Raw genomic sequence first — 14606 nt, forward strand, 5'->3', positions numbered from 1 at the left:
ATACAGTATGATTTGGGAAATTTTTACATATTTGTGAAGGTGAATGTTCTTCACTGCAATTTATAGCACAATAAATTATTTAGCTGAAGAATTCTAAATTTTTAATTTATCTTAGTACTGGTCTGTCCAGCCTATAACATTATCTCTAAAATATATGGACAGATGCTGGGAATCATTTTAAATTTTTTAAAAAATGAAATAGATATGCAAAAATATGCAAGATAGAAAAAGGTATTGATTTCATTGTTCCCTAAAAGTAAAACCACATGTTAAGAAACTCTGTTGGCTACCCAGCAGTGGCCGGCTCCCTTCTGAACCCTAAAAGATGATGAAATGCATTTCTGTGATATTTGGATCACTGTATTTTGGAATACTTTCTTACAGTAAATTAGTCTGCCCTTTAACTAATAAATCCCCAGACAAAGCATACTTGTCAATGTTATCTGAAAAGAGAAAAGGAATGGGGCATTCCCTAAACTTAGTCCTAAATTTGGGTAATTCGGAAGTAAGGGGCATTTTACACTAAGATTTTAAGCTTCATCCTTAAAAGCACTGTCCATACCAAATGGTCAATTGAATTTCTCCTTGTTCTTTGGTTTTCAGTAAATTCTTTAAAAACTTTTGCCCCAGTTTAATGCAATTCAGCAAACATTTAATTCAATCTAATTGAGTTTGAAATCCAGAAAGCACAACTCTGACACAATAAACTTGAACAATTAGCTACTAGTCATGCATGGATTCTAAAAAAATACATATTTTCTCAGTTTCTTTAGTAATGATATTTTAAAGTAATATAATTTATTAATCTCTTATACAAAATTCAGTGAATTCCCTGTTTACTTTAATGACAAATATGACATTAGCCAAAATTATTAAATTTTATTAATCTAAAGTTGTTCATGATGTAGACATCCAAAGAAATCTCTTCATGATAGAAACAGAAATCTCTTTAAATTGGTTGGGTACTAGTAGTAAAATTTTCCATTTAAAAATATTTAGCTGCTGAGTAATGTATCATGCCATACACTGTTTCATTTTATATTTTCTAACTTCTGTTTCTGAGCAAAAATTGAATGAGAACATTATCTAACTTGAAAGTTTCACTAAAATATTTCTTTACTGTGTAAAATTCAGACCAAATGTCTGTAGACATATCCTAGAAAAATTGGTAATTTGCAAATGCAAACTAAAATAGAGTCTCTATAATCAAAACCATTAGTGTCATCTGATGACCAATTAAATAAGACTGTCCAAAGAGTGGTATGTCTTCACAGACCTGCCCCAGAGATGACAGGTGTTAGGGACAAAGGAAGCCATCTCCATATGGCTCACAGGCACAGTTTCCTCCAACCTTGGATATGCCAGCCACCACTGTCTCTTACCCAGACTCATTCAACAGCTATCTGACTCATCTCCTTTTCAGTTTGCCCCCTTAGAACTTCAACAGCATCTCCACCCACCAATGGAAATGGTTCTTGTGAAGCAGCATGCCATCTTTTTAAAGCATAAAACCAAAATCTTCCTAAGACTTCCCATCACAACCCAAATAAAACCCTACCTCTGTAGGACTGTACAAAAGTTCCACTTGATAAGGCCTTGCTTATCATTTCCGACTTCATCCCATTCTATAAAAACTGCCACCCCTGCCTACTGTTTCTCATTCTCTCAAGCATGCCACCCTCATTCATTTTCCAAAGCTTGTTATACTTGCTGATCTAATCTGCTCTAGATGCCACATGGAAACCCTCTTCCCATATTTATTTTTTGAACTTAAATGTCATTCACAATATTGACCATCTTACATAATCTCAACTATACTCATCCAAACACCATCATTCTCTATCACATTGTGGTTTTTATCTTCTAGTTTAATATCTGTACGTACCTGGAATTATCTAATTTGTTGTTTTCTATGATGATTCACAGTCTGCTCCCTCTATGGAAGGGGTCTCCCTTGTCATCATTGTGTCACCAGCACATAACTCATTGACTGGAAGAAAGCAGGCACTTAAATATTTGTGAGCTGGCTGATGAATGTCATCTCTGGTTTCACTGTATCTCCATCTGGAACTCCTATTTAACCAATAAATATTGGACCTGCTGGATATTTGCACTATTCCTCTTAACTTGTCATTTCTACTTCTCATCCATCTGTCCTTTAACTCTTTGTGCTAGAAAAAATCCCTTGACTCTATTTTTCAGCTCATACGTCTGACTTAATTAGGGTCTCTTTTCCTGTTTAACTTAATAATATACATTTTTAAGAGGAGGAGGCTTATATTTTAGGTTTGAAAGAACAGAGATGATTTCTTTTTCAGAACATTCATTTTTTTTAATTGATAAGATGCCATTTCCACTATTTATAGTCATATTTTTTACATTACTATTAAAATCTTAACCTGTTTGCTTTATTAGTCCTATTTCTTTGGATACCAGATTCTGCTATTACATTTAGTGTCTCTAAAATCTTTGCTGATTACTTCTGAGCTCTATTCGTTTGTTCACATTTTTTAAATTAATTAATTAATTTATATTTTTGACTGTGTTCGGTCTTCCTTGTTGTCTGCAGGTTTTCCCTAGTTGCGGTGAGAGACGGCTACTCTTCCTCGCAGTGCGTGTGTGGGCTTCTCATTGCGGTGACTTCTCCTGTTACGGAGCACGGGCTCTAGGCACACGGGCTCAGTAGTTGTGGTTTGCAGGCTCTAGAGTGCATGCTCAGTAGTTGTGGCACATGGGCTTAGTTCCTCTGCGGCATGTGGGATCTTCCTGGACCAGGGCCTGAACCCGTATCCCCTACCTTGGCAAGCTGATTCTTAACCACTGCACCACCACGGAAGTCCTGTTCACATTTTTATTATGACTATTATTAATTTGCTTAAATAAAGTTGCTTTACATATATCAACAGCAGTTTAGAAATTGAAAAGTCAGACATATTTTGAGGAAGAGTTTTATATTTTTACTAGAATATTGAATAAATAACCTCTCTGTCACATGGAGAGAGGAGTTATAAAAGAGAGTTGCAACAGATATTCAGTTTAAAATAATTTGTAGCTGTCCTAATTATGTCAAATAATGTGAATCAAATGCTTTCTACATGAAGGCTATAGAGTCTGATATTCCATTTTAAAAAGTTCAGCAAAGCAGTTTAACTATTCTATCCATTATTTTTCTGTCCATGAAATTAGCAGATATAAAAGTGAATTTTTTGTTTATGATGTACTCTATTCCAAGAACATTGTACAGCAAAAAAAAAAAAAAAAAAAACAACAACCCAAAAAACAAAAAAAAAAACCCATAAAAATTAACTTGTCATGTTCTTCTATTATTTTACTTTACACTTCATTTTTTTTAACATCTTTATTGGAGTATAATTGCTTTACAATGGTGTGTTAGTTTCTGCTTTGTAACAAAGTGAATCAGCTATACATATACATATATCCCCATATCTCCTCCCTCATGTGTCTCCCTCCCACCCTTCCTATCCCACCCCTCTAGGATTTGTTTCATTTGTTTCTGTTACATAGCCCTGTACTTCATTATTACTCATTGTTACTAACAGGCACATTCGATTTGGTTCCAATAGAAGTTTCTGTCATCTATTAAACTATGAAACTAATGACTGTAACATGTAAAATGTTTAATTACAGGTATTGATTCGAAAGTGTTTATCTCCTTGTTTGTTCTTTAAAAATAATCTGGTTAACTCCATTTATAATTTATTGATCAGTTAAGTTAATCTTGCAAAAGGAACTCTTTTAATATCTACAGGTGATGTGTTTAATATCACTCATGTTATTTTGTACTTGCAAGGCATATGACACTATTTCACATTCAACCTTATTTCCTTTCCTTAAGACCTTCAGAGTTCTTTTAACAATGACTAATAAAATACTAGCTGGGTATCTTATTAAAACATTTTAAATATTTGTGTGACTATTTCTATGATAACTGATTAAAGGATTTTATCACTCTCTCTCTCTCTCTCCTTCTCTCTCTGTCACACGCACACACACACACACACACACACACAACCCTAGGTATGAAGGTATAATTTTTGTTACTATTCCATTCTGCAATTTATCTAGTCTAACCCTCTGACTATTCTAGGAGAAACTCTTATTCAGTCCTACTAGATCTGAATGTCTTTGGTCATACACCCGAAAAAGCAGTTTGGTTTTACTTCTGTCTATCTATCTATCTATCTATCTATCTATCTATCACCTATCTGTCTATTCACCTATTGGGTAAATTTTATAACTAATAAGTCTTTTCTTAACGAATTGATGGCTTGAAAGCTCAGATTTGAAAGCTCAAATCTGTGGCCCACCTAAAGCAAATAAGCATCTTAATGTCATTCTCAAATCCACTTTAAAACCACAGTTGTTTTTTTCTTTCTTCTTTTACTTGATTTAACTCTACACATTTATGCTCTGGATCAGTAAGGGATATAGGTAAATGAATTAAATTATATGCACATGTGCACACGTGTGCACACACACACACACCTTTATGTACTTCAGCTTCCCTCCGTGCTCAGTACCAATACCCTAGTCCAAGTCATTATCATATCTCCTGGGTTTCTGCCACAGCCTCAAATGTCCTGAGTGGTCTCTTCATCCGTATTTACTTATTTCTAATACCAGTGAAATTGTGTCCCTGCTTCAATTAGCTTTACTGGATACTCTCACACTGGAGTATTCTCAACTGCCAAACTTTGCTTCGTCTGACTTTTTAACCTCTTCAGTTTCATCTGCTGGTCACTCTTCCTGTTTATCTCAGGGCTTAACTGCATTCAGATAAGCTCATTGTCTTTCTTCTTTTTTACAAGATCTTTCTCTCTCTCTGCCTCCCCTCCCCTACACACTTAGAGTTTTCATAGATGTTCTTCCCTGCTAACCCCTTTGGTCCCCCATTCCACCAAACCTTTGTATTAAATAAATGTTACTTCTTTGAAAATGCCTTTCTTGACTCCATGTAAAATTAGGTCTGCTATTGTAATGTCTTATAACACCCTTAGTTTTGTTTCATAGCAGATAATTTGTAATCTTTGTAATCATGCAGTTTTTAAAGGTCATTTGTCTTTTTTTTTTCATTAATTCACAAGCTCCCTGCTTCCAGAGGGCATATGTGTTTGATTAAATCACTGACTCTGTAGGGCCTCACACAGATCTTAGGTCATATAGACACAATAATTATTTGATTATAAGTGAACAAGTTTTTTCTCAAAGTTCTAAAGGAAATAAGGATAATATATAAATATAAATATTTTAAGGAGGGATGTCTGTAGGAATATATATATATATATATATATATATATATATATATATATATATATCGTATTTTAAATATGTATATTTTACAAGCTTTTCATTTACTCTGAGTAAATAATCCAGTAATTCAAATACTGACCCTGTGTCTCTATTGATGCCTCATACATTTATTCCAAAATCTGAAACATGTATTCCTTTTATGAACAAGGCAATATTATGCTTTTTAAAATGTTGAATCTAAGTGCATTTAGGCAATTGAACCTGAATTGAATAGAATAAAAACTGAAAAAAAAATGTGTTTCATTGTTTCCCAAGTTTCTTTACATGGAAAATTCTATTGAGATAACATTGGTGTATAACATTATATAAGTTTCATGGGTACAACATTATATTTCTACTTCTGTGTACACTACAAAGTGTTCAACACCAAAAATTTAGTTTCCATTTGTCAATGTATGAAGATACTTTTTTTTTTTTCTTTTTTGTGGTACGCGGGCCTCTCACCGCTGTGGCCTCTCCCGTTGCGGAGCACAGGCTCCGGACGCACAGGCTCAGCGGCCATGGCTCATGGGCCCAGCCGCTCTACAGCATGTGGGATCCTCCCGGACCAGGGCATGAACCCGTGTCCCCTGCACCGGCAGGCGGACTCCCAACCACTGCACCACCAGGGAAACCCTGAAGATACATTTTTAAACATAATTTTAAATGGTAGCCATTGAATAAACTGGGTAAGCCAAAAATGGAAAACATTTTTTTTCTAAGAAGAAAGGAGTATTTGTTTTTCCCACTAATTTTGTAATGAAACTAAAAATTCCTGGAAAATAACATATTTTTAATTTTTATCTTTACTGGTCCCATATTTACTGAATGCAAGTGGGGTATATATATCTTGTTATTCCCTATTATTCATGTAAATCTATTAAAGTTGAATGTGATGGGGAGGCTCTTTGTAATCAAAAAACAATGTCCCCTCAGGTCTGTTGTTTTATTGTCTAACCTGGAAAATCTGAGAATGTATAATCCATAGAATTAGCATTATATTAATATTACTTAAATTGTTTAGTTATTAGTAATTCACAATAAATCAAATTTATCAAAAATTCCTGATTTCATAGCTGGCTAATAGCAAAGTAATTTTTTTTTTAAATGTTGGTTCTGGCCATTTTTATTATTTATTTATTTACTTACTTCGGCTGTGCCACATGGCACGTGGGATCTTAGTTCCCTGACTAGGGACTGAACCTGTGTCCCTGGCAGTGGAAGCCCAGAGTCTTAACCCCTGGACCACCAGGGAAGTCCCTAGCTAAGTAATATTAAATAAATTTCTCCATTCTGGGGCCTGTAGAAAAATGGGTTGTTCAAACATGGTAGTGGAGAAGCAACAGGCTAGGAAGCCTCCAAATCTGTCACTCTCATTAGCAGAGTTACTTGAATAACTGCATCTCAGATTCTGATTAAAAATAATTGTTATAGATTCTCACCACTGCTCATCTCATACTTTAGAATCACTGTATGTGATCATTAAGTCTGAGTCACTTTATATATAAAAACAAAATTTAATTAAAAATTCAAAAATATAATCCAGATAAGAGTTTTAAATTTACATCTACATTCTGAGGGGAAAGTAGAAAATATATAAAACATGTATTAAATTTTCTTGAGGATAGGTAACGTCTTCCTTTGATAACTCCCCAGAAGGTTTAGGGTTCAGCAAGCCTTCAATAAATGTAGTTGTTGGTAATCAGTTATTTATTTCTTGACATTTAGTGTGTAACGTGTTCACAATCTTTGTGATGTAAGAACTGTAGATCTTTTAAATCTGCTGCTCAGATTAGATTTGTCTTTGGGATCACTTTTAACCAGCCAGTTACAGAGTATAAAACTGCAGTTTCAATATTAGTTTAGTTGTGAGTGCTAATTAGCGATTACAAATCATACTTATCCCCAAATTAAAAAAAAAAAAATCGGTGTTCAGAGTACTAAAGGAACACAAGTATTTAGATTTTTACAAAACTATTTGGAAATTGTAGCTATATGCATAAAATAAATATTCAAGTACTATATTAAGTGTATTATATAAAACAATTGAATACTAATTATTTCTCAATGTAACAAATGTTTTATGTATAATGAAACAGATGTATAGCAATAAATTGAACTTTCTTCTTTTAGTTTTTCAGGATATGTTGAATTTTTTATAAAAATGTAAAGAATTTTGAGGGTACTTTGTCCAAAAATATGCATTAAAAAGTCTAAGAAAAAAGTTATTTAATTAATAGCTGATAAGAATTTTACTTTTATTTTTCTAGGGAATATTCATATTTAAGTGAGCAGAATATTATTATATAAAATGAACTAACAATTACGTATTATAACATTATTTTCAAACTTCTGCTTATTTAATTTGCATTTTTAGCCACAGTTTTTAGAAATTTGTTTTTAATTACATGTATTTATTCATACATTTTTAAATAAAGAGCTCAGAATTCTGACAGTTATAAGACACTGGTGAGTATACTTACTTTCTCATTGAATACCTGCAAGAAACAATAAATAACCTTGAACCAATGGATTACAAGGATTAAACTAATAAAAATACTAACGTTTCATTAGGTATAACAGATTAATGTTGAGTTCACCATATTTACAAAATATAATCCACAGTTTTGTGAAAGCACCTTTTTAATTCAGAGGTAAACACATTGGCAGTAAAATATTGTGTTCAAATTTTGCATGAATAACAAGGTATTACCAAAATTGAAGTTCCTATAATATGCTTGATTATTACTGACTTATACTCTTAGAAATCTCATCCTCAAATGATTCATAACATTATTTGATATATTTCCATTTTCAGGAGTCTTTGAACAATTTCTCATATTGGTCATTCATATTCACTCAGTCCGCCAACTTTTTATGAGAATGCACTGTGTGCCCGATATTGTTTGGGTTCTGGGGAAACAAAGAAGAGAATAAAAATACTCCCACTGTCAAGGAGAAGACAGAAAGTGAGCAGATAAATAAATACACACATAGAAGAATGTCATATACAGCTTTAAAAAAATAAGTTAGTTAAAGGAATCAAAAGTGACAGGGACTTGCATCTTAGATGATAGGTCCAGGAAAGGCTTTAAGGAAAAATGGTGATGAGTTGCAACAAGCCAGTATGAAGAAGGAAGCAGGTAAAGGGGACAGGAGGTGAGAAGGCCTGGATGTAGGAGTGTATTTGATGTGTTTGTGGAACACAGAGGGGGCATGTGTGCCCAGAAATCAAGAGAGTGGAGAGGGAAATTGGTAAGAAGGAAGGTCTAAGGTGAGCCAGGATTCAGGTTATAGAGTTTGTAGGACAGAGTAAGGACTTTGAATCCTATTCTAAAAGTGTCATTGAAGGATGACATAATTCTGTTTCGACTTAAAGGGTGAGGTTGGAAAACAGAAAGCCAGAAGACCAGTTGGTGAGCACTGAGGTGTCTGTCCTGGCAAGATCTGATGGTGGGTTTGACTTGGTGCTAATGGTGAAGGTTGTGCTAAACTTTCGTCCAAGATATATTTTAAAAGTAGAACAGAACTAGCTGATGGGTTAAGCGTATAATTTGAGAGAAAAAGAGGCATCAAGGAGTTTTTCCAATCTACTCATTTAAAAAATTTATATTAAAAAATACTCTATTGTTCCCTTCATGTATAAAAATCTATGGAATTTGGGAGGATACATGGAAAAAAACAATTCATACATTTACAGTATTTGCATTTCTCCATCATTTGATTTGCACATTTATAAAATAAAGGCTACATGAGTCAAAAATCACTTCACCTGAAATCACTAGTTCCCATTTTCATGACACATCAACAGGCGTTTTTAGTTTGTGAAATTTTTTCAGTCTCCCATGCAAAAATAAATATAAAAGATGAAACAAGGCTTGAATAATTTCATTGGGAATTTCCAGCATTATTAAAATGTAAATTTTTTCCTTATGTCAACATTTTTCCTTTGAATGCGCACACAGGTTTATTCATTATTATAAACTGACAAAAATCTATGAGAATTCTCAGTTGATCTGGTCAAATCTAATTGCCTCCTGTCGCTAATTCAACTGGCCTTATGCACAATTGGTCTTAATACTGCCAGCTTCAATCATGGTAAGGAGAAAAGGAATATATTAAAGTTGCAGAAAGGGTGAGCTATTTTAATAGTAAAATGCTATCTCAGCCTTTTCACTTATTAATGCCTCTGCATAATAGAATTTCTATCATGATTATTAAAAGTGATATTTATTTTTTTCTAGATAACCTCTTTCAAAAGTTAAATTTATAGAAATAAGAAGGGTGCTGATTAGTTCATGATTATGAAAAGTACTTTTTCAGCTAAAGGAGCTCTCTAAAACTAACAAAGATTCAAATAAACTTGTACGAGGAGACTGACCAAGCAGGCACTCCTACAAACCATTTGTTTGATTTATTTTGTCATGAGAATGGAAGGTAGTCCTTGCTAAGCTTAACTGAATAACATAGATCAGAATATTATATTCTTGATACATTTATGATTTTTGTAGAGCCAACCTATTTTACATATAACTCCTTTACATGAAATATGATATAAGCAGCATTGCAGTGAATGTCTTAGGTCACAAGTTTGAAATGTGTTTTTATTATATCATTTCTAAGTCATTTCTCTATGTGTCTGTCTTTGATTGGGTGAAAGTCACATCAGAATGTTTGGCCATAAAACTAAACTTCACTCCACTAGTATCTTTCAGAGTAGTGTCATCAATTATTTTAAAGGGTGAATGTGACCTTATGATAATGTATCATGCAAAGACAATATTTTAAGCCTTACATGGTCTACTTCAGTGAGAAATGGCTTATTAACTGGCACTGCAATGGAGATTATTCACCAGAATTCTTAATTCAAACAGAGACTAATTTTTCTCAAAGTTAAGAGTTGTTGGAAAAATTAACCATAGACCATAGTTGACAAAATAACAATAATTTAGGATAAATAACAGTTTTTTTTACAGAAAGTAACTTTTCCAAAGTTTTTAGTATTGGAAATTAAATGTATTTCTAAAATTAATTCAATTTTAGTACCTTAAACTACTTAACAAAATAACAGAATAAGTGTATTTCTTTTAATGTAGAATAACCTGTTGCTCAATTTAGTTATGAAGGAAATAAAATATTCACAGATAATATATACTATTAGCATATTATAAGAGAAATATCTATTACTCTCATACATGGAAAAATCATGAAAATAGCAAGTCATGCCACTTTTTTAAGCAAAATTATTTTCCCACCAGATTATCTGCCAAGAATATAGGGTTCATTTTGAGCTCAGATAGAAGTCTCTACCACCTAATTCATAAAATGAATCACTCTTTGTCTTGATACTTTTCCTTTATTCCAACTGAAGCATGCAAACTACTCTAGCATATCTCTGATGAGAAAAACACTGATGGTCATATGGACCTAGAGTCTGTCATACAGAGTGAAGTAAATCAGAAAGAGAAAAACAAATACCATATGCTAACGCATATATATGGCATCTAAAAAAAAAAAGAAATGGTACGGATGAACCTAGTTGCTGCGCAGAAATAAAGAGATAGACATACAAAATGGACTTGAGGACACGAAGTGGGAGGGCGAAGCTGGGGTGAAGTGAGAGTAGCATCCACATATATACACAACCGAATGTAAAATAGCTAGTGGGAAGCAGCAGCATAGCACAGGGAGATCTGCTCGGTGCTTTGCGATGACCTAGAGGGGTGGGATAGGGAGGGTGGGAGGGAGGCTCTAGAGGCAGGGGATATGGGGACCTGTGTATGCATATGGCTGATTCTCTTTGTTGTGTAACAGAAACTAATACAGTATTGTGAATCAATTATACTCCAATAAAGATCTATTAAATATTTTTCAAAAAAGGATATAATGATGTGTCCTATATTACTACTGGTGATATTATGGGTTATTATTTATATTCAGTAAGAGCCATAATACCTTCTTAAAAGCTGGAATTTAGGTTTTTCAGAGGGAGGTGGTGCAAATGCCACATGAGGAATTTCATTTCTAAAATATATCTCCAATACAGTCAAATATCATTTTCCTTTTTCTCCTGTTTGGAGTGGCCCTATAATAAAATATCCAAATATCTATGAATTTTCAGCTGGAAAAACTCAGGTGAACACTTAAAGGGAATAAATTATACTTTTCCTTTGAGCACCAAAAATTTCAAGTTTTAAATACTTTTACTGGTATCATTACATAATTGTTTATACTCATAATTCCAAAATATATTTAGGAATGAAAAAAAATGCAAAGATTTTATTTTTTTCTTTGATATTTATTTCTTCAATTATTTCAGTATTAATCTTTATTTTTTTCTGTGAAACTGATGATGAGAAAGTACATATAATTTTCTGAACACTGTTCCTCTACCAAGTTGCAATGTAGAATGTTGCTGTGAAAAAAAGTCCTTAGCTTTGATATTTGCTTGATGTACTGAATTACTGCAAGAAGTGAATATTCTGAAATATTACCTTATTGCTTTATTTCTTTAGACATAAAACAGAAGTTAATGTAGTTATTGAAGGACAGACTTTCCTCATTTAAAATCTGGGCACAAATTTAATACTAAAAAAATCAAGTATTCTGAAATATTAACATTTACTGATATTAATTAGTTATCTATATTTATTCACATGATAATAATTCACAGGTTACCCCTGAGAAAAATAACAGAACTAAAGTAAATATGTTCAAATTTATGATCTTGATTAATTTTTATATTATTTTCCCTAATTTTGTCTTTTTCTGCCCTCAAAGCATCATTTTAACATTTAATTTGCCAACTAATGTGTATATTTGCATAAAGCCACACTTAACATTTATTCTATAGGCCCCTAGACAAAAATCTAGATTAGCTTATAAGGTCAAAAATATAAGATTTCTAAATGTTACAATAGTAAAGCTGATAGTTCACATGAATGATATATCAGACATCAGACATTGTGCTCTAGACAGGAAATGCCCCCTCCCTGAAAGTAAAATAAGTCAGTGTCTAACTGCTTTGATAATGGGATGTAAACTACTAAAATATTTTTGGTGTATCAAGAAATTATGAATTCAAGCCTTATCTTTCTCTTGAAATTATTCTTAGTTTCACCCTGATGTCTGTTAGAGGAAATTATCTTTCCAATCCTTCTCTATGAGAATATTTGTGTATGCTTTAAGTAATTTTAAGTAAGGTACTCTCTTAAAAGATAATAGTTTGTTATGCAGTAATAAGAAAAATGATTTTTTTCAAATAGAAGTATAGAGCCAAATCAATGTCAAACTTCCTATAGTCTATGATTTTAAGATTTAGGTTTTTAGCTTTGTTTTAGATATATTTTGCTTCTTGTCCCAAAATTTGAGGGGGTGAACATTTTAAACCACAAAGAGGACACACTGTTTCCAGAGAAACTACAAGATTTTATCAAAATGAAAGCGATCACTGCTGCAGGAGAGTTTGGACTTCTCATTTTCAGGAAACAGTAGGTAAGAAAAGAGTCACTCTCTTAGAAAGGGTAATTGGTTCTGATCAAGAGGAGTTTGCAATGGTTTTGCACAATGGGGACTAGGAGAAATATGGAACACAAGTTATCTGCATGAGTACCTCTTGGTTTTCTCCTGCCTGTTTATAATGGTGAATGGATATGTGCAGCAACCTGGTCTGAGAAGGCAGTATGATGACCAAGGGCTTAGAACACTTAGGAATGGGGATATGAGTCATGCCATCATGGAAGTCATGAAGACCTGCCAATGTGATAGATGAGGAAGAGGGGAGATTAGAATACAGTGGGAAGAAGAAAATGAAGTACCAGTTATGCTCTAAGACCAACTGTCACAGGGGCTGCAGTTCACCCTACCAACTTCACTATGGTCACTTTCTCCTCAGGAAGAGAGACTCAGGATCCATGGAAGAGCTGCTTCCAGAATCTGCCTGGAAAATTATATCTCTTTGGTGCAAGTTGTAGACTGTGGAGTCTATGGAAGTGTTCTGCTCAAAGCTCCTTGAAGAGAAACAAATGTGGAGAGTATGACTGACTAGTGGCCTCACCTCTATTGACATTCACTCAGGAATCACTCTCGGTTAAAGACAAGGCATGCCAAGATACCAGGCCTGGCCCACTCCTACCTAATACAGGACTTTTCTAATTCAGAAACCCATTGTCATGGTCAAAACTTTCCCAGAACTGTGCCTTATCAGAAGGTCTTCCCATCCAATCCTTCCTTCTCTTTTTCTTTTCACAGCTGTCAGAGCTGCATGGTGGTCTGGAGGTTTTCATAGCCGACTTCTGTTCCCTCCTCATCTTTTATCCTTCATGAGCATTTCCACAATAACTCCTTTGCACAACAAATCCTACCTTGGCATTTGTTTTTAGGAGGAACTGAACTGACACAATTGATACAATTGATAAGCCTCCAGCCAAACTGTTCAAGAAAATACAAGAAGACACAAAAGACCAATATCAAGAATGAGAGTGGACATCATTACAGATCTTAAAGTCTTCAAAAGGATAATAATGGAATATTATGTGTGTTTTATCAAGAAAGAGGGAAATTTAACAGTTGTGTTTTTTTTGTTTGTTTGTTTGTTTTGTTTTTTTTTGCGGTACATGGGCCTCTCACTGTTGTGGCCTCTTCCGTTGCAGAGCACAGGCTCTGGACGCACAGGCTCAGTGGCCATGGCTCACGGGCCTAGCCGCTCCGCAGCATGTGGGATCTTCCCGGACCGGGGCATGAACCCATGTTCCCTGCATTGGCAGGCAAGCCCAATTTAACAGTTTTAAAAAATCTGGTCTGACTTTTTGAGTCAGGCAGTCCTCCAGTGTTGTGGTATATGTATAGAAATAATTCCTAGGACCAAGGGAATAAAGAATTGGATTTTAAGTAAAAGTAATAAAATTTTGCTTTTTCCACATGAGCAGATTTGGAATTATTTTTTTAAAGTAGGAAGCGTGAAAATATAATATTTTCAAATAATTTTTGAAAAGAGCTATATCACTTTAATAACTTTGTCTCTTTTTAAGTTATCTCTAATGAAAAAGGGGAATCTCTCAAAAATGTGGTCAAAATATCTATTAACCCCACGTAATTGATCATTTTTCAATGTGTACTTGATTATCTTAGAACTCTCCACTCTGGCACCAGGTAAGTAAAAAAGGAAAACAACAACAACATAATATTGGAGACATCAATCCCACTGAGACCACCTCTTCAATTATGTTTGGGGATAAAATCTGAAAATAAATTCCTTAGTGACCTTTATAAAAGTAGGGTAGATAAGTTTGCAAAGT

This window comes from Mesoplodon mirus (assembly GCF_964341445.2).
Source record: "Mesoplodon mirus genome assembly, chromosome: 2".
NCBI lineage: Eukaryota > Metazoa > Chordata > Mammalia > Artiodactyla > Ziphiidae > Mesoplodon > Mesoplodon mirus.